Genomic DNA, 24,849 nt, shown 5'->3' with positions numbered 1-24,849 from the left:
CCCAAGCAAGGGACACACCTGGGCCTCAGCTTCCTCTATGTCAAGGTGGGGTGTGTACCCCCCCACAGAGCTAGCAAGACCTCCCATCAGCTAGTTTCTCTGCCGGCATAGGACAGTCACCGGGGTCTGAGACTGTGTGGGGCAAGCGGCAGACTTCACAGCCCAGTATTGCTGTGGTTGCTTTCCACCTGGATGACCTTGTTCACGTGGTTATTAACCACCTGCCTCAGCCTCCCCATCTGGAAATCAGACTCACAGGGAGACAGGATGAAGTGCTCGGCTAGGTAGGGAGGTGACACCTCCTTGGAACGTTGGAAGGGCGCAGCTAATGCACAGCATACAGTAAGCACTCAGAATGCTGGCTTACCAACTAAACACCTGCCACATCTATTCCTGCGTGGAGGACATCCCTGAGTACAGTCACTTGGTCCTACACATGTGCCAGGAGCCTGCCTTTAGACTCTTTGCTGACATGTCTTGGGATGGCAGTTAAGAGAACATGGCAATTCTCGAATGCTTATCACAGGCTCCCAGAGCTCTATTCCCAGGCTCACACATGAATGTGAACATAGGGCATGAATACATTTGGGCTGTACATCCTGACACTCCATACCTGACCCACTTACATGAAGGCAGGGCTACCTGTCTTGAATCATTTTGACCCAGTTTACAACCAGGCCTTTGCTCTCACCTTGCCCTCAGAATGGTCTTGGATTTACAGACATGAGCACCCCACCTGCGGAGTCTAGCCACCTAAGAATCCCACCTGCACAGTATAGCCGTATGAGCATCTCACCTGGGGAGTCTAGTCACATGAGCACCCCACCTGCGGAGCCTAGCCATATGAGCACCCCACCTGCAGAGCCTAGCCATATGAACACCCCACCTGCAGAGCCTAGCCACGTGAGCACCCCATCTACAGAAGCTGTCCATGAATCTTCTTTCCGACACTAAGCAGTCATTCAGACACAGAGGACCATGGCTCCCTGAGAGGCTAACCCAGGAACCCATGGAACCTCTGGAAATGAAAGAAAACCAGCCACCCTTTCTAGGCCTTCACTGCTGCTGGCCACTGACAGAAGGAAGGCTAGACAGAGAGTCAGGGACCATGGGCTGTCACAGCAGTGGGCCTGTGCCTTAGTCACCTGGGTCCTCAGAACAGAGCCACCAGGTGGCCTTCCTTCTGGGACTGAGGGCTACAAGGAGGTAAGGGGCCTGACCATTTCGTGCACCAGGGGAAAGTTCAGTGGGCAGAGTGGGGGAAGAGCATTCGAGGGTGGGATTGTGTGTGACTTTGACCCACTGAGCCCGTTCCAAACTAGGGCAGGAAGTCAGGAGGAAAGGCCAGGCTGGAGGGAGCTGGCTCATTTTTGGAAATGAGGCCTTAGTTGGCAAAGCTAAGAGAAATTTCCAGAGTCTGCCTCTACTTATCACCACAGACAGACTCATTACTTATCCTCACTGCCAACATATGGTCTGCTCAGCACTACCCTGGAGGAGGCAGGAGCAGGAGAGAATTTAGAAGCCTGCGCTGGGGGCCACCCAGATCCACAGCTCATTGGTACCCGGGGAAGTGGACGTCATGACACCCCGAGCCTGGTTCTCGAAGCTCCTCCAGGCAGCTCCCCAGTGAGGACGGTGCTGAAGAGAGCCTGGCTTTTTCCCCTTGTAGCTGACTGTAGTGGATTTCCTTCCAGGGACTTGGATAGATGATGGGACAGAGATACGTGAGAAGTTTACACTGTAATTAAAAAAAAAGTGTTACCACCCTGCACTGGGACTGGCTTTCAAAGCAAGCCTCTGGGGCTGTGGAAGTTTGCTCCTGAGGGCCGACAGTATTTATTTCTTCTCTGTGCCTGACGTGAAACCTTAAAACTTGACAGCGTTGTGGTATAGGAAGATTGAGTGCCATGGAACTCCCAGACCCACACTGCGTGGAGAAAACATGGATTAGACATGATTTCAGGGCAGTGGGAGAGTGCCAGCCTGCTTCTTTGCACAGTTATGTGTGCTTTGGGGAGAGTCTGCCAGAGCTTTGCCGGCAGCTACATCAGTTGGCAGGGGGATGACAGCACTCAGTAAGGGGGACTCAGGGTCTCTTGGCACCCCTTCTAATGCTCTGCAGAGCCCCATCAATGCTGTTGGCTAGCAGGCTTATCTGAGGTGAACCCCAAGATGTCTCCAATCTTCAGTTTCCCATCCACGACTTACAGTGACCTGAAAAAAATAGATGATCACGATGGTCCTCTTCTTAAGATCTTGAAGTGATGGCTTGGCTCTCCAGGAATGGCAGCGAAGCTCTAAGATCTCCTGTGGTCCTGATCAACAGACCCAGGCTGCCCTCTGGCACCCTCCCATCCTCGCTCCAGTTTCGGGCGTCTCCCTATCCATCCATCCTCTTCTACCTCTGGGTTTCCCTCTCTCGCTCCCTCCACATGTGGTGATTTCTTCCCCCTCAGCTCTGGCCAGTGCCTCTTCCTTCACAGACAGCCCAAGTGGGAAAGTCACCAAGTCTGTCAATTATCTCCCAAAATCAGCCTTTGGGTCAATGATTTGTCTTTGTTTATCTCCATTAAGATCTGCATTTATTTCCTCTGTCACGTTTGTGCCTCTTCTTGTGGCTGCTTGAGGTAGGCCTCGGTGGCTAGATTCACCCTCCTGTCCCTCACACCCATTGAAGCTGTGCATCTCCCTGTCAGGGCTGCTGCGGCTGCATCCCAGACAACACCGGGCTGAGCTTCTCCTAGCTCGCTCTTTGGTTTCCTTCTTTGATACCTGGGTTATTTAGAAATCTTTTGTTTTCAAATGTTTGAGGTTCCCCAACTTCCTTCTGTTGCTCATTCTTCTTTTAGTTCTATTATGGTTCAAGAGCACAGTTTGTGTGATTTAACTCTTAGACAGACAGTTGTAATCCGCCCAAGAGATGCTCCAGGTGCACTTGAAAAGATGTGTTCTGCTGTCAGGGCGAGTACTCTGTGAATGTCTATTAGGTCTAGTCGACTGGTTGATAATCTCACTCAGTTTTATATCCTTACTGACCTTATGTCTAGCTATTCTAAATCATTATTGAGAACTGCAAATTGACAAGTTGATTTTTCCCCTTTTTGTTCTTTGTTTTTGTGTTTGGGGACTGTGTTATGAAGTGCATATGTATTTGTACTTGCTTGCCAGACTCCCAACCATGACTTTCCAAGGATTCTCATGTTTTGTTGACATGAGGTAATGTCAAACCCATTCAGTTTTTTTTCTGGCCAGCACCTAACACAATACCTCCCTATTGCATGTAGTGGATCTTGTTGATCATATGCAATCTCACAGTCACGCGGGGCAACATATTAATAGTGGTTATTTTATTACACTTTTATTTGTTTGCTGTACTGTGCTCACACATGGAAGTCAGAGGACAGCTTGCTGGAATCAGTTCCATCCAGCACATGGGTCCTGGGCCTGGATCTTAAGTTATTAAGCTTGCTGGAATCAGTTCAATCCAGCACATGGGTCCTGGGCCTGGATCTTAAGTTATTAAGCTTGCTGGAATCAGTTCAATCCAGCACATGGGTCCTGGGCCTGGATCTTAAGTTATTAGGCTTGGAAACACACATCTTTATCTGCTGAGACATTGCACCAGCCCAACATTGACTATTTTAAAGCTGAGCATAGATCCTTGATGTGCTATGTACATGTATTTTAATGTTATTGGATTGGAACATGGACTTTCTCCAGGGAAGGTGTCAGAATAACTCCTCCAGGTCTCCATGTTTGGGGCCTCAGAATCACCTGTCTGAGGTGGGAATTTGTAGGAGGTGGGCACCTGTCTGAGGTGGATTATCTGGCTGAGGTGGAGCACCTGTCTGAGGTGGATTATCTGTCTGAGGTGGAGCACCTGTCTGAGGTGGGAATTTGTAGGAGGTGGGCACCTGTCTGAGGTGGATTATCTGGCTGAGATGGAGCACCTGTCTGAGGCGGAGCATCTGTCTGAGGTGGAGCACCTGTCTGAGGCGGAGCATCTGTAGGAGGTGGATCACCTGCCTGAGGTAGGCACTTGTGCCTATGCCAGTTCTGCTTTCTGTTTAAATTTGCTTTGGCAACATGTCTTACCTGCTTTCCTGCTTGGTCTCTTGGATCTGTTTGTGATGGACTCTCTAAGTTCTGTGTGCACCAGCTGTTATGAATATAACCGAATAAGGCTAAAGTAAAAAGCACTTACTATGTGCCAAGCACTCTGTTGAGCCTTCTATAAACCCATGTCAGTCTTTCTCTATCCCATGGCATTTTCATATCCCTCTGCAGATGAGGGACTCGAGGTCCAGGGAGTGTGGCATGTTTGGCCAAGACCACACAACAATCACATAACAGCTGGAAAGTTCATCTGGGTGTTTAGATCCCACCCTTAGTTCATTTTCTTCATTCCCCGAGTGCCTCGGATGCCACTCCCAGTAGTAGTAGTAGTAGTAGTAGTAGTAGTAGTAGTAGTAGTAGTAGTAGTAGCAGTAGTAGTGTGTGTGTGTGTGTGTGCGCGCGCGTGCGTGTGCGTGCGCTTTGCCTTTGACATTAGAGTTCTCTGACTTTAAACCATGGTATCTAAAACAAGGAGAAACTCTGTAGTAGCTATATTTTGAGGCAAATTAACCTTGATAAGATCTTCAGTGTCATGTATTAGACTATTTCCCTTAGTAATGCATTAAAACTGTCAAACCCGGTATGATTGCACAATTAGCGAGATTACACATGATGTAAATTTCAAGTCATGATTACGGTGTCTGTGCTAATAGATTTGCGATTAACACTCTCAAACCATGCTGGTTCAAAAGGACAGCTACCTGTGAATCACTCTGAGTGAGCAGCAGCCACAGCCGCGCCTGTGACGTGTGGTGGGGATGGGTCCTGCAACATCTAATGATTTCCCAAGATTAGCAGTGAAGAGAGAGTTAATTACGGGTGGTCTCTTGGTGAAGCCACAGAGTAGGGAAGCTGATGCGAGCATGTGTTGGGTCACCCTGCCTGCCTGTCTGAGTTCCTGGGGAAATGGCTCTCCGCAGACTCCTGTCCGTCATTCTGCCCACACTTCGTTCTTCCATCCCTGCTGGCTTTCTGGCAAGAATCATGAAACTGAAGTTCAGGCAGAGCTCATACTGTGAGAGGAAACTGTTCTGTAAACTTGAAGAATAAGGATGCTTAGCATCTGCTCATTGTGTTCTTACAAGATGCCTTGTGCTGTTTACAGGCGACCTTCTCTGTGTGTTCATTTATTCTGATCTCCCTGTAGCGTGACCCCCACTTCATGGAAGGGGAAAATGATTTCTAAACAATAAGCTCACATGGTTTGTTGGGAATAGTTCCCTGTGGGTCTCTAGCTGTCCCCCAACCCTGCTGTCACACTATGAGAAAGCCTGCTGCTCTGGTGGAAAAACTCACCTGGACAGAACATGTTTGCAGCATGATCCAGTGTGATTCTTGGTTGCTGGAATTTCAGATGTGTCCCACAAGTGGTCTGAATGTCACCCTTTTAGTGCTAGCCTGGAGTGAACCACATAGCTACGGTTGGAAAACTGGCTTCTCACGCTGGGGCTGGGTTGGATGGAGTATTAGACACCATACTAGGGAGATTTGACCCTTTGTGTTGGGTTCTGTGTCTGAGTCCCAATAGACTCTGAGGTTCATGTAGCATGATTGGGCATGCAGTTCTCACTCCCTAGCATGGAGCTAGCTGCAGAGACTGCTGGGTGGATTTTGAGGGAAGGGGTACTCAGGTGTGATTCTGCAGGCGGGGATGCAGGGAAGCAGCAGGTATGTGTGGGGGGGAGGATTTCTTGCGTGGCAGTAGCAGGGACAGCAAGGAGCAAGCATTAAAGAATTTTCATTAAGGCCCCTTGGCAGCCTTTCTAATAAAATACCACCAGTCATAACTGCTCTTTTAAACTGGCCATGAATAACTCGTGACTATTAATTGCTGCCATAATGGCTACAGTCCCTGGCACAGTCAGGCTCACTTTGGAGCACACCCCAGGTGCGGCTCCTTCAACCCGGCTCATTCTACATGTTTTCTGCAAGCTCAAAATGTGCCCTGCACATGTCTACCCTTGATATGCTGTGTTTGGCCCCATGGCTAAGAAGTGCTAGAGTGACCTCCTTCGATGTGTGTGTGTCCGTCCGCGAGCATGTATGTATGTGTGTGTTCACGGCTGATGCTCTATGTCACTGCACTCAGGGCATGATTAGGCTTCCACCAAGGACAGATGACTCTAACACACATGCCGACACACCCCTCACCTGTTGGAAGTATGTTGCACCCACTGCCCTTACTTCTCCATGGTGTCTGATGCATAGCGAAGCACGAGCCCAGTGCTCTGCTACAGGAGTCACAGTCACACACCCCAGGTGAGGTTGTGAGCATACAGCAGCTAGTTTGCTGTTTCCTGACACACCCTCCTGATGCAGCACTTCAGAAGCATTCTCAAGTGGAGTCTGTACTAAACCCATGTTGGGGTGACCGTTGTCTGTCACCTGACTATGACCTTGAGAGCTGGCACCACCTTCTCTCCTCTGCCCTCCCACCTCTTCCCCAGCATTGCTCTCTGCTTGTTTCCCTGTTCCCGCCCCCTTTCTCTGCCCACCCTCTCATTTCTTTTGGACTGGCTTATTTGTCCCTTTTCCTTTATTTATGCTTGCCTGACTCTCTTGTTCAATGGGTTCTGGGTCACAGTATTCTGGCCAGGACTTTCTAGGAGAGTATCTGTGGGACACAGAGGGGTAAACAGCTCCTATCCCTCTGCGGTCAATGTCCTGATTAGCTTCAACTGTCAACCTGGCAAATCTAGAGTCATCTGACAAGGGAGTCTCTACTGAGCAATTGCCCAGACCAGACTGTCTGTGGGGCATTGCCTTGCTAGTTAATGTGGAAGGGTTTTGCCCCTATAGGGAACACCATTCCCTGGGCAGGCAGGCAGTCCTTGACTGTATAGTTAGCCAAGCATGAACCCATGAGTGAGTCAGTAAGGCATTGTTCTTTCATGGTTTCTGCCTTCAAATTTCCACTTAAGTTCTGCACTCCTCCCTCAATGATGGACTACGACCTGGAAGTGAAAGCTGAAACAAACCCTTGCTCCCCTCAGTTGCTTTGGTCAGGGTGTTTTATCACAGCAACAAAAAGGCAACTCAAAGAAGTCAGAAAAGCCCCATTCACCTTCCTTACCTATTCACTCGTTTAGCTATGTATCTACTCACCTATTACTTATCTCCCAACCCATTGTCTGCTTACCTAACCAAAACATTTATTCACTCATTGCTTATCTATCCATGTTTATCCATCATCAATCCATCCACCCATCCATGCACCCATCCATCCATCCATCCATCCATCCATCCATCCATCCATCATCCATCCATTCGCCTCTCATCCATCCCATATACACACTCACCTATTCCTCCACCCAACTATGCATCCGTGTATGCATCCATCTAGCTATCCACTCACCCACTAGCCCTTCCTTCTTCTTTCTTCCCCACCTCTACCACACACAATTACCCTCCCATCTACCCACACATTCACCCACCAGCCCATTCTTCTACTTGCCCATTCACATACCTACTCGTCCATCTAGCCACCTATTCCTTACCAGTCCCTCGCTCCCTCCCTCCCTTATTTAACCACGGTTCCACCCATCCCACTCATCCCTAACTCTCCCCACAAACCCATAGGCATGTCCACATCTACCTATCCATGCACATAATTTTCCATCCATCCAACATGGCCTGAGACCTGTTATGAGCAAGGTGTTGTGGTTTCAGTGATGATGTGTGGGGTGGGGTCATTGCTCCTTCTTTGGAATTCTCAGCCATGGTTGCTTTAAATATTCAGTGTGTATGCAACTCTGTCTGCTCTTCCGATGCAGGACACCTCTACCCCTCAGTTCTGTGTTAAGGTGCCAACTTTTGGTGTACACTAATTTGGGCAAATGGATGGCATGGCACCATATCTTAGCAGTTCAGTTTTTAAGTGACCTTGGAGGTGATCTACACTTTGTAGCCCGATCTACACCTTGTGTCCAAAGTGGGGGTTGGACTCTTTCAGTCTCTTGGTTCCTCTTCCATTGCTATCCTGTGTCTTACTGTTTGTTTTCAACGGTGAGCTAGGGCTTAGCATGAGCATCAGTGTCTTTCCTGGGCTCAGACTTGGAGAAGCCAGTGGTTGGTCTTGCAGTATGTCCACGTGGTCCCGAAAGTCTATGCTACCTCTGCAATGACCTGGGCCCAGTGTTGTTTGTGTCCATCAGTGAGGCCTGGACAGATGTGTATTGTGGATGCTTAGGGCCATTTCAGGGACTCCCAGCTGTCCCAGTGTGGATGATACGAGGGGGTGGCCTTAGAGAGCAGGACACTGAGGTCTGTGGGTGATCAACTTCAGGATTGTGACTTCTTGGATTCTCTGTGGGCTAAGACAGGCATGAGGACCACCACATGGTCTCCTTTTCTGAATTAGCAAGTGACCAGGACATTCAGCCTCTTGCTCAGTCTGTGGTGAGTCTCCTCCATTCTAGAGCCCACCACTCAGTGCCAACACGGAAGAAAGGTACTGCAGTGATAGTCCTGTTGGAAAGGGGTAGAGGGGGCATCAGCTAATAGCAAGGGACCTAAGGATGCAGCTGCTGACAGGCAAAGGCCCTCAGAATAGATGGAGTTGAGCAGGGCCAGGGTGCTAGGCTATATAAACTTGGCACTTTACCTGGCAGCCACTGTGTGAGCTGGAACTTGGGGACCTGGCAGGGCTACAGTCAGGACCCTGGTTGGCTGTGGAGGTTATGCATATCTCAGCCTGACCAATGTGGGTACCCCTGGAGGGATACTTACAGGGGCTCTGAATGTTAGTCCATTGGTCCAGACCAAGGCTCGACGAACTCAAGGACAGGAGTGTAGCCATGTGCCTCCCAGTCTGAGAGTGGCCTACTCTGAGCCTACCAGAGCCTTCTCCTTGTCCCACAGCAGTGGTTGAAAGGGCCTGCAGGAGAATCTGGGACTGGTAGAGCCTCTGGAGACTGCCAGGGGATGAGGAGGCGGAGCCCAGCAGGATGGACTTGCCTGTGCTCTGGGGAGGCTGGCACAAGTCCAAATGTATCATTAGGATGTTGGGCAGGGAGTGTCCAGTTGGCAGTGAGGCTATTTTGGAAGGGTCTCCTTCCTGAACTCTCCTCAGATAAATATTTACAGTCCGTGAAGCGACTTGCAGCTTGTTTGTGACAGGCACCTCTGCTGCCTTCATGCAGGCCCAGCCTATACCTCCCTGCACGCTTACTTTCACTCCTGGAAGCTGTGACTTCCAGGGTCCCGAGTTCTCAGTGGACCCACATCTGGCACCAGTTTTGTATCTCGTCACTAGCAGGATTTTAGGCCCTGTTCCTTGTTATTCTCAGCACAGTTTCCTTTCCTCATGCCCTGCTGCACTGGGATACTCTCGGGAGGAGCCTCACAGTCCCACATGAGCCAAAGAGAGAGGCTGCCCTGCCCTGACTCAGCACATGGACAGGCAGCAAAGACACTCCTGCCCTTGATCTGGACATGCACCTGTGCATGTCTGCCCATGACAGGCAAGGAGACCTGACTCTGTTCTGTGACCCTGTAAAAATTCCAGAGGGCATCCAGGAGCTTTACAAGCGGGAGCAGAAAGGAACAAGAGCAGATTAAAGGAGAGAGCTTGTGTAGTACCAGCTGAGAAAGCAGCAGGGTGAGGGAGGAAGAAGGAGAAAAAACCCTGTGGGCAGCAGCTGGGATCTTGGGCTGAAATCCCAATTCTACAGTAAGCGCAACCCAACTCACCCTCATCCACAGATCATCAAACTACTGGTTCCTTTTCCTATGTGCTAGAGGCATTGTCAGGGTCCTCTTACATTTCATAATGATGTGGCTTTTAACAGTTCTTTCTGGATCTCAATTTCATTATTTGTTTCCAAAGAATAAAAAAGTGATAGAAAAATACTTCCAGGTTTTTAAACTCTATGTATTGCTGAAAATACCAGGATTCAGTTCATAAACATGTCTCCAGAACTGTATTTCCCTCTGTTGGTGTCATTCTGGATGAGGAAAGCATTCTGGACTCAGGGGAAGCAGCTTAAGCCCCACACTGATGCCAGCCACAGCTGCCCCTCCACCCCATATGATTTGCAGTTTCTGTTGTGCAGGGTCCTCATCCTTCCCATGGATCAGAACACATTCCCCTAGAGTGCTTGGAGACACACAGTTCTGACACATTTCCTGTGCACCAGAGGAGGCTGCCCACGGTGACTAAAGGCTCCATGTAGAGTACAGAGTGTGCGTCTGGATGTTAATTTCTCCATTCATGCTCCCACCAGGGCCTGGGCCTGGTGGGTAGGGCTCCTTCAGTGGTGATGTTGAGACCTTTACCTTGGGATGCTGACATTCCTGGGACTTCTGAGACCTTCATTCCCCACATATAGGAGGCTCATAGCAGGAGGTTAGCAAGGAGGTGAACAGGGAAGTGGATGGCCGCTGTAAACCTTGGGGACTAGGCCTCTGAAGTGCAGAGAGCAGGGCTGGGTGGTACACCATCAAACTGGACTTTGGGAGGCTGGGAAATGCCATCTTCTGCCAGCCCAGGAGGACAGGAAACAGCCTTGGTGTTGAATACTTAGTATTTCTCGACTCCTGTCTGTCATTCCTGTCTGAAAGAGATTGGGAAGCCAGGCCCCAACCCTACCTGACCACTCTGCTTTCTCTGCCCCGGTCCCCTTCTCTCTGGCTGCTGGATCTAGCATATTCTGGCCTTATGTCCAGAGTCTGATGATGCCTCAGTGCTGCCTGGACCACTGTCCCCAATCCTGCCAGGACCGGCCTCTTCCTGTCCTTCAGGTCTCACTCCTCTTCGAAGAGGACCTTTCTCGTGTGATAGCCTGAAAACACGTGTCCCTGGCCCTTGGGGACACTCACCCAAGAGACCCCTGTGCTCTGTTGAGTCTTTCCCTGCAGTGTGCGCTTTGCTGATCATTTGCTTTGGGTTTTCATATTCGCCCCTATGCTACTATATCAAAATACCAAAAACTGGGAAGCTTACACAACAGAAATTTATCTTTCATAGCAGCGGAGGGTGGAATTTCAAACTCAAGTTGGCAGCTGACTTTCTGGGTTGGCGAGGGCTCTTGGGCTGCTGGCCACCACATTCCTGTTGCGTTCTCACAAAGTCTACCATGGTGTGGGCATGGAGAGAGTTCTCTTCTCTTCCAAAGGCCCCACCTTCAAATACCGCTGCATTGGGAATGAGGGCTTAAGTATAGGGCTGGAGCAAGCCTCTGTGCGCAGCAGCTTCTCTGTACCTGGGACAGAATGCAGGGCAGGGAGCTCATGTGTCCCCTGTGAAGCTGTGTCTTTGGGGATTAACAGGCATCTAGTACATGATAATGGTTTGCTGAGTGAATGAATGAATGTGTTGATGAATGAACGTTCTGGGATCTCTACAGAGGCCCCAGCCTGGGCTCATCCTGCACCTACTACTGGCCATGTGTTCTCCACCCAGCCCTTGCCAAGCACCACACCACACGTTTTATGTCCATCATTTCCCATCTTCCCAAAGAGTTTAGGAGAGATCAGAACATCACTGTGGTGAGGAACTGGTAGGGAGAGAGAGAGAGAGAGAGAGAGAGAGAGAGAGAGAGAGAGAGAGAGAGAGAGAGAGAGACGGCCTTAGGAAGGGTCACAGGGCCCAGTGTGTCTCCTTTGCCTGTGACCTGAAGCAGACAGACCTGCCAGTTTTTTTCAGAACCACAGTTAATATAAGTTCTAACTAGACTGACAACTGCTAGCTTCTGAGTCCCTTGTGGGAAGTCAGTTCTTTCTCATGAATGGAAACCAAAGAGACCACACTCCCTGGTTCTCAGAGTCTAACAGAGACAACCTTAGCTAATGGGGCACATGTTGGTGAACATGGCCTGCAGAGCAAGCAGCACCGAGCTGAGATGTCTGAGAAGGGATGAAATAATATCCGGTTGTGCTACTTACTAATGCTGCTGCTCCCTGCTGCAGTGAGTGATGGAGTGATGGTGGTGATGCAACAATGATGAAGTAAAATGCAGTGGTAAGGTAGCAGTGGTAAGGGAGGGGATGATGATGCGGTGATAACAGAGTGATGATGTTGTGATGCAAGGATGATGAGTGATGCACAGTGGTGCTGGAGTGCTGATGCAGTGGTGCTGGAGTGCTGCTGATGCAGTGGTGCTGAAGTGCTGCTGATGCAGTGGTGCTGGAGTGCTGATGCAGTGGTGCTGGGGTGAGTGCTGATGCAGTAATGATGCAGAGATAATGGAATTATGGTGGAGTGCTGATGGAGTGATGATGGCACAGTAGGGTGATGAGGTAGTGATGATAAAATGATGATGGAGTGGAAATGGCAGAGTGATGATGCACCAGTGAAGTGATAGCGTGACGGTCCAGTGATGGAGTGATGATGCAGTGATGGAGTGATGATGCAGTGATGGAGTGATGGTCCAGTGATAGAGTGATGATGCAGTGATGGAGTGATGGTCCAGTGATGGAGTGATGATGCAGTGATGGAGTGATGGTCCAGTGATGGAGTGATGGTCCAGTGATGGAGTGATGGTCCAGTGATGGAGTGATGGTCCAGTGATGGAGTGATGATGCAGTGATGGAGTGATGTTGGAGTGATGATGTCATGATGATGGAGTGATGATGGAGTGATGATGTCATGATGATGGAGTGATGATGGAGTGATGTTGGAGTGATGATGGAGTGGAAATGTCATGATGATGTCATGATGATGGAGTGGAAATGTCATGATGATGTCATGATGATGGAGTGATGTTGGAGTGGAAATGTCATGATGATGTCATGATGATGGAGTGATGATGTTATGATGATGGAGTGATGATGTCATGATGATGGAGTGATGGTGATGATGCAACAATGATGAAGTAAAATGCAGTGGTAAGGTAGCAATAAAGGAGGGGACAAATGAGCCACTCTGTCCAACTCCCGAGCCCCCAAGGTCCTCCTTCCTCTTCACAAAGGTTGTGTTTCAGCCATATAAGTGAGGGGCCCCATTGTGCATGTCCTCAGTCACAGGTGATGATCCTGGAAAGTCATGGAGTGGCTCTCACTTCAGTGTCCACTGAGAGTGGAAGGTGCTGAGAACAGCAAGTTATTGGAGCAGAGGGTGGCTCTCCTCCTGGGCAGACTCAAGTGAATCTTCCTTTGGAGATGGAGGTGGCAGGTATCCTCTCAAGCTGTGAGTCAGCAGAAGGTTTTAGTAATACTGTTTGGGTCTCAGGGATCCTGGTCTGTTGCTCTTTTATTGTCTATCAAGGCCTAAGAGCAGGAATGGTAAACAGTTGTCTGTCTCATCCGTTTCTTCTGTCTCTCTCAGGTGCCTGTTTAATGAGCACTGGGTTAATGGGTTAATTTGATGACAACTTCTTACTGGTTGCATCTTCTTCATGCGTTACCTTCCAGGGTCAGTTCCTTCTGTCCTCACTGGAACAGACACCCCAGGTTGTCACCACGATGCGGCAATCATTTGGACTCATGATTTTCAGGGTGCTACCCCAGTTGACCCTGTTGCTTTGGGCCTGTGGGGAGGAATCACCTCCAGGTGGGAGCATGTAGCTGAGCAGAACCACTTGTCTTGCAGTCAAGGAACGAACGAGATTAGAGGAAGAGACTGGGGCTCTTCAAGGCCCCAGTTACCTGAAGCACTCCCTTTAGACCTCACCTCTTAGTGGTCCATATTCCTCCAAATGGTGACACCCTGGGGGCCCCAGCCTCCACCACACAGGCCTGTGGTCGATGTCCCAGATACAGTCACCACAGAGCACCTGCTGCCCAGGTTCTATTGTTACATCATCACCAGGGAGGGGTCGTTCTTTGGGGAGCAAGCAGTTTTGAGGCTCAGAGCTGCAACTGACTGCCCAGGCTTAGGTTCCAGGACCTAACCGGGTGATGTGCCCTAGGTACCCTGGATCACTGTCTGCATATGGCTAGGTGGACATGGGGCTCATAGTGTGCCACACCCCTGGAGAAGGTCCCTGTGTCTCCATCAGCTCTGTAAAGGATGACATCACTTATCACATCGGGGGTTCCCTCAGCAAGTCAGCACAGGACAGCGGCTACAACCCAGACACAGCGCTGCATGTCTGCCACACGGAGGGCTTGAGCCTCTTCAAATGAGCTTGTGTCTCACCCTGACTCAACAGGGAGCTGGAGGCTAAGGTCGAGCAAACTCAGGCTAGTCCCCTCTGTGTGTGTGTGTGTGTGTGTGTGTGTGTGTGTGTGTGTGTGTGTGTCCTAGTTTCTTCTGACTTCATTCAGATTGGATGGGGGCCATCCTAGTGACCTCACTTTATCTTACCTCAGAACCCATTCTGAAGTCCTGTTGGGCAGGGAGGCACACGACCTGCATACAAAGTTTGCAGTTACTGACAAATGTGGGATCTCTGGTTTCTGAGTCTGGGTAAGGATTGTTTTGACAAACGGGAAGGTATAACCACATAGGACCCCTTACCACCTAAGTCCTGCCCACTGTGCTGTAACCGTCTTCTTGTCCTTAATGCACTGTAGTTGGTGTCCTTTGAGACAGCGGTTGAAGATACATGTTCTTGGGTCCAAATACCATGAATTGAAATTAAAGAAGCCCCATGGCCCGGTGGGAAACCCTCTACAAGTTACAGGCCTCTGGGAAGCTATATTACAGCATGACCATTGCTCCCACTCCCCTCACATTTTGTCAGACTCCCCTGAGCCTGTCCTGGCTGAGCTAGACCTGGGACTTGTGCATAGTGAGCACCCAATAGGCTGTCGCTATTAGCAGTGACATGTTCGGGCCCCAGCGTGGAAAGCAGGTCAAGGGCATACAGCTGAGCTTCCAGGTGCTTCAGTGAGAGTCTCTTGCTCTTGTCCACTGAGCTGTGTCTGCAGGTCTCCAGCACCCACAAACTCCAGGCTCTACAGATGGCAATTTATTTTTAGGACGAGTCACTCAGGACGTGGGCTCGGGCTGCTTGGCTTGTTTAATTGCCTTTGTGGAAGCAGAGGCTGTCGCGGGATCTAAAAATACTCAGTCCACTTCCTTGTCTGTGTTGCTGCATTGGAAGGCTCTGTGGTATTTCTGAAGGCCTGAGCCAGAGGATTCCTACGACTGGCAGAAACACCTCTGGCTCTGACCTCTGCCAGCCACTGTGGGAGCCTCACTCTGCAGGAACGGACTTGCTTCCCTGCTGAACATACCCCATTTATGACTGAAAACATTAATGTAACTGGATGAAAATCAGGTCAACAGGATGAAAAATAAATAGCTCTTTAACCCGAGGGAGACAGATGGGCCCCTATGGGCAGCTTCCACCGAGAGACCACCCCTCTCACATCAGGATGACATCCGCAGGGGTTTGTACAGTGGCAAGTAAGATGGGCCCATCTGGGCCAGAGTAACATTTGCTCCTGTGTGTGTTTACCCAGATAGGGGCTGGGCAACACTAACTACAGTTGCAGTAGTATAGGTAATGGTGGCTGCGGTTTGCAAGAGTGTAACAGTAACAGCCATGATGATGCTTCGGTGGGCACACCGTTTTAATGGCTTCTCACAGTGTTTTATTTCAACCCACACTCATGAGAGGTGTAATTATCTTTTAAATATTCTCACCATTAATTGACTATTAAATGTCGCTGCTCTGCCAGCTGTGAGCTTGGAGGTAGACAAGGCCACCCTGACAATGTCAGTTCAGGCTTTCTTCACAGACCTGCCATGCCATCTTGTAGATCTTATAGGTGACTCAGGAATGTGAGACATGCCCCAGGTATCCCAGAGGAACAGCAGTGGGGGAAGAAATGTGATCCTTCTTGGCTGACATGACTGCCCCACTCTCGCCCTGTACAGCACTGTCTTAGTTAGGGTTTCTATTGCTATGAAGAGACGCCATGATCATGGCAAGACACCATGATCTTATGAAGAAAACATTTAATTGGGTAGCTTAGTTTCAGAGGTTCTGACTATTATCACCATATTGGGACATAGTGGTGTGCAGGCCAACATGGAGCTGCAGAAGTAGCTGGGAGTTCTACATTTTGCACAGGCAACAGGAAGTAAACTGAATGGAACACTGAGGGAAGCTTGAGCACAGGAAACCTCAAAGCCCACCCCAACAGTGACATAGTTTCTCCAATAAGGCCACACCTACTCCAACAAAGCCACACCTCTTAATAGTGCCACTCCTTCTAGACTTATGGGGGCCAATTACATTCAAACTACCATAAGAACCCTAGTGGGTCTTATCTCCAGATCCTGGCCAGGCCCATACCATCCCGAGTCCTTTTATGATCCTTAAGTCCCAGATGGGCCTTATGTGCTCCTGCAAAGCCACCATTATTGTCTTTAGGACAACATCAAAGTCCTAGACTGCATTCAGCCCTTGCTTCACTCCTTCCTCTTCTTCTGAATACTTCCTTAATGTCCCTGTCAAAAGGAGCAGAATGATACCTCCTGGCCCAGCATCAGCCTCTTAGAGCTCATAGCGAGTAGCCCATGGAATTCTGATGTCAGGGAGGCCATAGTCTTGATTGTAGTAGCAGTGCTCTCATGGACCAAGTGAACCTATTCTGGATGGATGGCAGGGCTTTCGCCTGTGTCTCCTGCTGTAATTTCTCCCAGCCCTGTAAGGTGACAAATGTGCAATCTGCCTAGTCCTGATGGACAGCCACATGGCCCCAGGGAGCATGGAGACCTGTGCTATAGAAGAGCTGTCCCATGTCCTATGTGGCCTGTAACTCCTGCAGGAGCAAGATGTAGTTGTGGAACCCATGGGATGGCTGTCCTGTGGCTTAGGAGGTGATCTGCAGCTCTCTGGTGGATCCTGCTAATCGGGAAAAGGAAAAGGGTGTCAGGAGTGGTTACTTTGGCATTATCACAGCTTGTGTTGCAGAGAATCTAGGCTGAATCTGCCCAATGTTTAATCCCTTAGGCTGTGGTCAAAGCTCCCTTGGGGACAGGATACCTCATGGGTGAATTATTTGTGGCCTCCAAGACAGTATAAAGACAAAGGAGACTCTTGAGAGTCTTTGAGATGCTAGGCTCTTCCTAGATGATGCTGTCTTCTCATGCTAAGATCTGTGGCTCAGAGTTGTTGTCCATTCAGGATATCACAGTAGCCCAGAAGCTAAGCAATAAGTGGATGTGTGTGTGGGTACCTGGGTTATAAACCTGGGATGTGAGATGAGGTGGGTCTAGCATCAGAGTCCTTGAGTGCTAAATGAGAGCTATAGTCCATGGACCCATGAACACGAAGTCACAAGAACACTACACTTAGAGTCACTGTTCTCCTGTGGGCTTGTTCTGCTTTTGTCCTTGAAGGCGGCACTTAGGTGGGCATTCAGTAGTACATGGTATGAGACAGTGCTAGGTGGCAGGGATATGGAGACAGGTCTGTGCTTAGTGGGGAATGGTGCTGGGTACTTGTGGTTCACGGTACCTGATTCCATAGATGCTGAAGGGCATTCAGTGTGTGGTCTCCTGACTGGCTCCCAAGGCTGTTGTAAGACAGTGGATGAGGGATGAGGACCCAGGAAGCCGGTGGAGTATCAATGCAGCAGGGAGGGAATGTGCTTGCATGGGGCAGGGATGCTCTTGAGAACCCCTGTTGACATCTCCCAATCAGCAGCCCTAAAACCTCAGAGCTTTGTTTTATGGGTCAGTTTTGCTGGGTATATATGTGTCCTGTCTGGATCTGATTTTTTTTTTTGTTTTTTGATAATGGGGCATGTGACCCTCTCCAGGCCTCTGGTAGCTCCTACTCTTCCCCAGGAAGCCAGAGTCAGCTAGCCTTGGCAGGAGTCTTGGGTGGCTGCCTGATTGAAAGATGAGGGCTTGGGTAAGTACAACAGTGCCACTTTGGATGCTCGGCTTTGACCTTCCTGTGACTTCATGGGTGTGGGTCTGTAGAAGTTGGGGGTCAATGGTTGTGTGGGGGACTAGTGTCAGGTACACCTCCCCATTGTGTTCCCGGAGTGAGCTCACTCCTGCCCATGAGGAACTCAGCAGTCAAGCGTCTGACTTCCTGGGCACTCCCTATCTGAATACCTGGTACTGGGCCCATGGAGGCTGAGCGTGGGGTGGTACTGTCTTCTTTGGTTTGCTTCTGACACTGTCCCTGAGTCTTTCTGACTATTTTGAACATGAGAGCACAGCTCCTGGCCAGTTCTGGTTCTGATCTGTCCAGTTTCCACAGTTCTTATACCCAGATTCTGGATCCTTCTGCAATTCCAGCTCCCAGGTAGCATACCACAGCCAGCAGGCCTTCTGTCTCTTTTTTTCTGGAGTGCTTTTTTTTTATCCAACTCTTATCACAGATCCTCCCCCAACCCTCCACACATACTCCCCATCAGCAGCTCCATAATTTAGTGAACAAAATACATAATTTGGAGGTAACTTCATTAGGTTTAATTGTACCACATGGATGCCAAGTGGATTTTAAAAACGATGATCGATTATGAGTTCCCTCATGGAAGTATCATCAACATAATGGCTTTGAAAATGCGTCCGTGTCTCCGGTGACTGCTGCCCCCATTAATGTCACCCCTTGTCAAGAAGGAGAGAGGTGCTCTCGTTGCAAAGTGAACGCCTACAGCTGTTACCCAAATTAGCAGTGCCTCTTCCGGAGCACGCATGGTAGACAGGCCTCCTGCCATGCTGAGGGAGAGCACATACCTCCTGTCCCACTGCCTGGCATGGGCTGGATGATGGAAGGGTTGTGGCTCCTGCCTCTGTCACTATAATCCCCAGGAAGTGGTTATAGGAATAACATTTGTTTATAAAGTGAAAACGGAAAGCCTGCTTGTCTGACTCTGGCATCACAGACTGAGACACCCCTCTTGCCAGTCAGCAGCTGTAAGGCTCCAATTAGCCATTCCTTCCCACAAGGAAGGGATCAGGGAGTGCAGGGAACTGTATGGGTGGAGGCTAGTGCCATAGTGCTAGCTTCCATGCTGGACTGAAGCAAACACTGGCACACAGATGCTGGCAGAGAACAGGGCCTGTATCCTTGGCTAGGAGTGGCCTCTGCATCTTTTCATGATGTTAAGGTAGTTTCAGGAAATCCGTGGCTCATCTGTCTGATGGGAGTGTCAGGGCCAAAGGAGCTCTGACCTGCATCCAGGTATCTGAGTTAGTGTTTGTCCTTGAGTTTCATGGCTAATGTCTCTTGTTGACTTAAATAGGTAAGAATCACCCTTGGGTACACCTGTGAGGGTGTGGCCCTGTCTCTTGGGCCTGGGTCCCAGAAGGAATAATGACAAAAGGGGGAAGACTGCTGAGTGCCAGTCTCTCTCCCTGCCAGCTTCTACATCTGCCCAGATGTGAGCAAGCAACCTCGTGGTTCCAGAGATAGGAACTGGTCCTACAGCTAGTCCTTTCCCACAGTGATGGAGCAGATGTATATATACCTCCGGAGCCACAAGACAAAACAAACGTCTCCCCCCTTCAGCTGCTGCTTCACAGATATTTGATCACAAGGAAAAGAGAAGTAGCTAATAGACTCAGTGAAGAGGAGGGCATGTGGAAGGCAGAGGGGTCATGTGTGTTGAGGCAGGGCCGTGAGAGTGTCCCTGGTATCTATAGCACCCTCCTACAGCTACAGCACCTCTGATTGCCCACCTCAGTCTGGAAACTAGGAATGTGGCATCGTAATGGGTGAGTGTTGGTGCTTGTTAGGAAATGGTGCCCCTGGCTGGTGCCCTTACTCAGTGTTCCTCCATGTCTCTAAACTTCTTCTAAGCGGATTTCACTGCCCTAGAGGAGGAGCTGACATCCCAACTTTAGGCCTCTGACAGATTTGACTTTTCATGCAGAATTGCAGAACTGTTGATAGGATTCACTGAGCAGTGGATCAACACCTCCAGCCATTGGCCAATTTATGGGTACCTAGAGCAGCCATGTCTATGATGTGGCCTGGTTTGCCCAAGAGGGCATGCCTTTAAGAAGCCACAGTTCCCAGCACAGGCTGACCACAAAGACTGGCACCTCCCTGGGTAGAATGTGAGCAGTGATTAGGCTAATCACCTCTGCCATCCCACCATCACAAACATCGGCACCGGCACCACCACCACCACCACCACCACCACCACCACAATCAATACTATTACTACTACTGTCAGCATCATATACCACCACCATCACCATAAACTCTATCAACACCATCATCACCACTATCACCACTATGACCACTACCATCAGTACCACCGTTACCACCAATACCATTACCATTAACACCACCATCAATGCCATCACCATCACCACCACATCAACATCACACACCACCACCATCTCCATAGACATCATCACCACTGCCTCCATCACCACCATCACCACCTCCCCCATCATTACCGACACAACCGTCACCCTTCAATACCATCACCATCATCCTCACCATCACTACCACCATATCCTCACCATTATTACAATCATGACCAACATTACCATCAATAGCTTCACCCCTCTTATTACCATCATCATCACCACTATCACCATCAATATCATCAATACTGTCACCACTATCATTACCACCATCATCACTACTATCATGAGTACTATTTCAACACCACTACCACTTGACCATGAACACCATTGTTACCATTACCATCTCTACAATCATCACGTCCATTTCTACCAACAACGCCATTGTCAATACCATGGCCATTACCAGCACCGCCGCCATCATCATCATCATCAGTATTGCCACTATCAACACCATCACTGTCAATATTGTTACGACCATCACTACCACCACCACACCCTGAATGTTCACTGAAACAGTTGTGGCCTGTGTTGTAGTAAAAGTCAGAGTCCAGTGAGAGCCAGGGTCAGAGTTCTGCCAGCTGCATGGCACCAGTGGGTCCTGGGAGGTGGTTGGTTTGATTTACCTTTTGGAGTCATGGCTTTAGTTGCAGCATGGTAGGTAGAAGGGAAGCCCAAATGTCCCCGATGACCATGCCGAGTGGTCTCTATGAGAGGGAGGGGCCCTGCTGGAGTGGACTGTAAGGTGCATGTGAGCAGAAGACTGCGCAGGACTGAGGGAACCCTAGTGTGGAGTTGGAGGGGAGCGTGTCAGTGGGGATCAGGTGGGCTACAGGCTAAGATGGATATCTGGCTCAAGGCAGAGTTTTGAGCCAGGGGCCATCAGGCATTCCACTTTTTATGTAGGAGGTCAGCGACTCTCATACATTCTGAAACCCATAGCAGTTTCGCACAGGGTCTTGGAGAGTGCTGGTGTGTAAGACAACAAGATACGGGATATTGTGGGAGACAGCTGTCTGCACGCCCTGCAGACTGGGCCCACGGGCATCTGCCATTCTCGGAACCCGCATGTGGCAGCCGCAGGCTCCTGAGTTCCACACCTGTGTTTGTGGTTGTTCCTCTCACCAGAGCTGCCTTAATGAGAAAAGCCATGCACACATTTCATAGACACCCCAGGAAGAGAGACCTCTCGCCTTGGTAGAGTGTCAGATCAATTCACAGCCAACCCTTGCTTCTGTCTCACTTGGCAGGGATCAGGGGCATCACTGTTTGGACTGGGCTTTCCCCACCGCCACCATCGAGACTGAACATCAGTGTAATAAGCCCAGAAGCTGGTGAGTGTGGCTTGACATCTCTAGGTATAGGATGTAGGCTCACCGTCCTTACTCTGGTTGTCATGGTGGCAGCAGCAGCAGCAGTATAGCTACATAGTTCTATGTCAGAGCCACAGAAGCTGGTCAGGGAGAGTGGGCAGGTACCCAGGAGCCCTGCCGCCACCTCCTCCGTGGTGCTTGTCATGTGTAGATGGGCAAGGGAAGCCTGGGGACCTTTTGGCACTGCCTCTCCTTCTCTTGTCCCTTGGTTTCCTGCTAGCTCTTAACTTCACCCCTTATTTCACCTGTGTGGACAGCACTAACCCACTCTAGACTTCCCTGGTGACAGCGGTCTAGTCAGACCCTCTGAGGGCCAGATGGCCTTGTCTTCTCAAGCATCCATCCCTCATGTCCTCACCCCTGATGACCTATGGTAAGTTCATCCCATGCAGAGACAGGCCCCCTTACCTGCTCCCATGAATATGCCTCACTGTGAGGTGGACCATATGTGGGTGGGCGTGAATGTGTGTGCCTGTGTGTGTGTGTGTGTGTGTGTGTGCGTGTGTGCGTGTGTGTGTGTGTGTGTGTGTGTCGTCTACCTTGAAAAGAATCAGGCATTGTCTCAGGGTGGAGGCCTGTCTGTTCTCTCCTGCATCTCTGGTAGATCTGGGTGCATCAGAAAGATTGAGGAGTTGGTTGTAAAACAGAGGTTTTTTCCCTCTATTGTTATCCTATTGGGTAACCCCTCACCTGAGCCTCCGATGAGAGAGGAACTTGGAAGTTCATGGGAGTTTGTGGGCAAATTGATGGGAGCCTGCCCTGGCCAGAGTCACAGGCGGGAGCATCTTCAGAAACAGGGGTTCAGAGTATTGAGGCTCTTTTTCTTTTAAAAATTAGAAACAAGGTTGCTTCACATGTTGATCCCAGCTCCCTCTCTCTCCCCTCCTCCCATGCTCTCCCAACAAGCCCCGCAGCCCCCATCCAATCCCCCCAGCTCCCTCTCCCTCCGCTTCTCCCACACCCTCCCAACAACCCCCCAACCCCCCACCCAATCCCCACTCTGTTCCCCAAGGAGGGTGAGGCCCTCCATGGGGGATATCCAGAGTTTGTCATTTCGTTCAGGGCAGAGCCTAGGCCCTCTCCTAAGAGTCCAGGCTGAGAGAGCATCCATCATTGTGGGATGGGCACCCAAAGTCCATTTGTATGTCAGGGACAAATACTGATCTACTACCCAAGGCCCCATAGATTGACTAGGCCTCCTCACTGACACTCACATTCAGGGGGTCTGGATCAGTCCCATGCTGGCCTCCAAGTCATAAGCCTGGGGTTCAAGAGCTCCCCCTTGTTCAGGTTATCTGTTTCTGTGGGTTAAACAAGCCCAATCTTGATCTCTTTGCTCATCAGTCCTCCCCCTTGTCACTGGGTTCCAGGAGTTCAGTTCAGTGTTTAGCTGTGGGTGTCTGTCTCTGCTTCCATCAGTCATTGGTTGAAAGTTCTAGGATGGCATATAAGGAAGCAGTTGAACTCATTATCAGGGAGGGGCATTTAAGGTAGTCTCTGCACTATTGCTTAGCTTGCCAGTTGGTGTCATTCTTGTAGATCTCTGGAAATCTCACTAGTGCCAGATCTCTCCTCAAACTTATAATGACTCCCTCTATTATGGTATCTCTCCTCCTGCTCTCCTCTATTCTTTCCCCAACTCAAATTTCCTGGTTCCCCCCTCCCCTCCTCTTCTCCCCCTCTCTTTTTCTCCGGCTCCCTCTCCTCTCCCTCCATGCTACCAATCTGTTCAGGAATTCTTGCCTCATTCCCCTTCTCTGGGGTACCATGCATATCTCTCTTAGGGTCCTACCTGTTTCCCAGACTCTCTGGTAGTGGGATTGTAGGCTGGCACTCCACTGATTCACGTCTAAAATCCATAAATGAGTGAATACATACCATGTTTGTCCTTTTGTGACAGGGTTGCCTCACTCATGATGGTTTCTTCTAGTTCCGTCCATTTGCTTGCAAATTTCAAGATTCCATTGTTTTTTTTTCCGCTGAGTAGTACTCCATTGTGTAAATGTACCACATTTTCTCTATCCATTCTTCAGATGAGGGGCATCTAGATTGCTTCGAGGTTCTGGCTATTACAAATAACACTGATATGAATACAATGGAACAAACGTCCTTGTTGTATGGATGTGCATCTTTTGGATATATGCCTAAGAGTGGAATTGCTGGGTCTTGTGGTAGACTGATTCCCATTTTCCTGAGGAATTTCCATACTGATTTCCAAAGTGGCTGTACGAGTTGGCACTCCCACCAGCAGTGGAGAAGTGTTCTCCTCTCTCCACATCCTCTCCAGCATAAACTGTCATTTGTGTTTTTGATTTTAGCCATTCTGACAGGAGTAAGATGGTATCTCAGAGTTGTTTTGATTTGTATTTCCCTGATGGCTAGGGATATTGAACACTTTCTTAAGTGTCTCTCAGCCATTTTAGACTCCTCTATTGAGAATTCTCTATTTAGTTCTGTACCCCCACCTTTTAATTGGATCCTTTGGTGTTTTGGCACGACTCCAGATACAGTGGGGAGTCCTGCCCAGTGTATCAGAGGATAGGCCCTAAGGGGCGCCTGGTGATGGCAATGACATCATCTCAGCTGTGTTAATGGAAGTACAGATTTTTCTGTAAGGAAGTGTTTATCCTGCCATATTTGACACTGACCTGACTATTCAAGCAAAGCCACCATTTGGGGGACACCACAACCTTGAGTATGTTTAGAGAGGAGAGATCCAGTCAGCTCAACAACAGTGAAGTGCTGGGTCTCAGACCTAACAGCCTGGGTGTGAGTTCCCACTGTTCAACCTTTGGCAAGTCTCTTAACCTCTCTGGGCTTCAAGCTCCCCATGTAAACATTCTTATTTAGGCTTCAGTGTTGTTGAAAGCCTTAGGCGTCAACTTTTCCGAGGGACACCCACCATACCAGTGCATGGGTGAAGCAGAAGAGGGTGTCTAGGTGTGTCCTCAGGGTCCTCCCCCACCTACCACCATTAGCTGTGCAGACTGACCCTTTGCAGAGAGAGGAAATGCTGCCAGCCTGCTCCTGAGCTGCTCTTGGCTCTGAGTCTCACTGGGAAATTGCTCGTTACAGCAGTGGTGAGAACATGTATCGGAGTCGCAGTTTATTTTTAAATAAATTTGGGGGAGTGGGAAAACATAAAGAGATGTTTTCAAAAGAAAGGCCTCCAGGCGTAATGGA

The 24,849-nt window shown here is 49.6% G+C and overlaps 1 protein-coding gene across 3 annotated transcripts in view; it reads left to right on the top strand.

The window, feature by feature from the left end:
- Sorcs2 (sortilin related VPS10 domain containing receptor 2) overlaps window positions 1-24,849 on the top strand; it is a 366,206-nt gene that overhangs the window by 105,460 nt on the left and 235,897 nt on the right. The window lies entirely within an intron of this gene.

The sequence above is a fragment of the Mesocricetus auratus genome, unplaced genomic scaffold (assembly GCF_017639785.1).
Source record: "Mesocricetus auratus isolate SY011 unplaced genomic scaffold, BCM_Maur_2.0 Super-Scaffold_100006, whole genome shotgun sequence".
Taxonomy (NCBI): domain Eukaryota; kingdom Metazoa; phylum Chordata; class Mammalia; order Rodentia; family Cricetidae; genus Mesocricetus; species Mesocricetus auratus.
The sequence above is the reverse complement of the archived record's forward strand: the minus strand, read 5'-3'. Positions and strand labels throughout refer to the sequence as shown.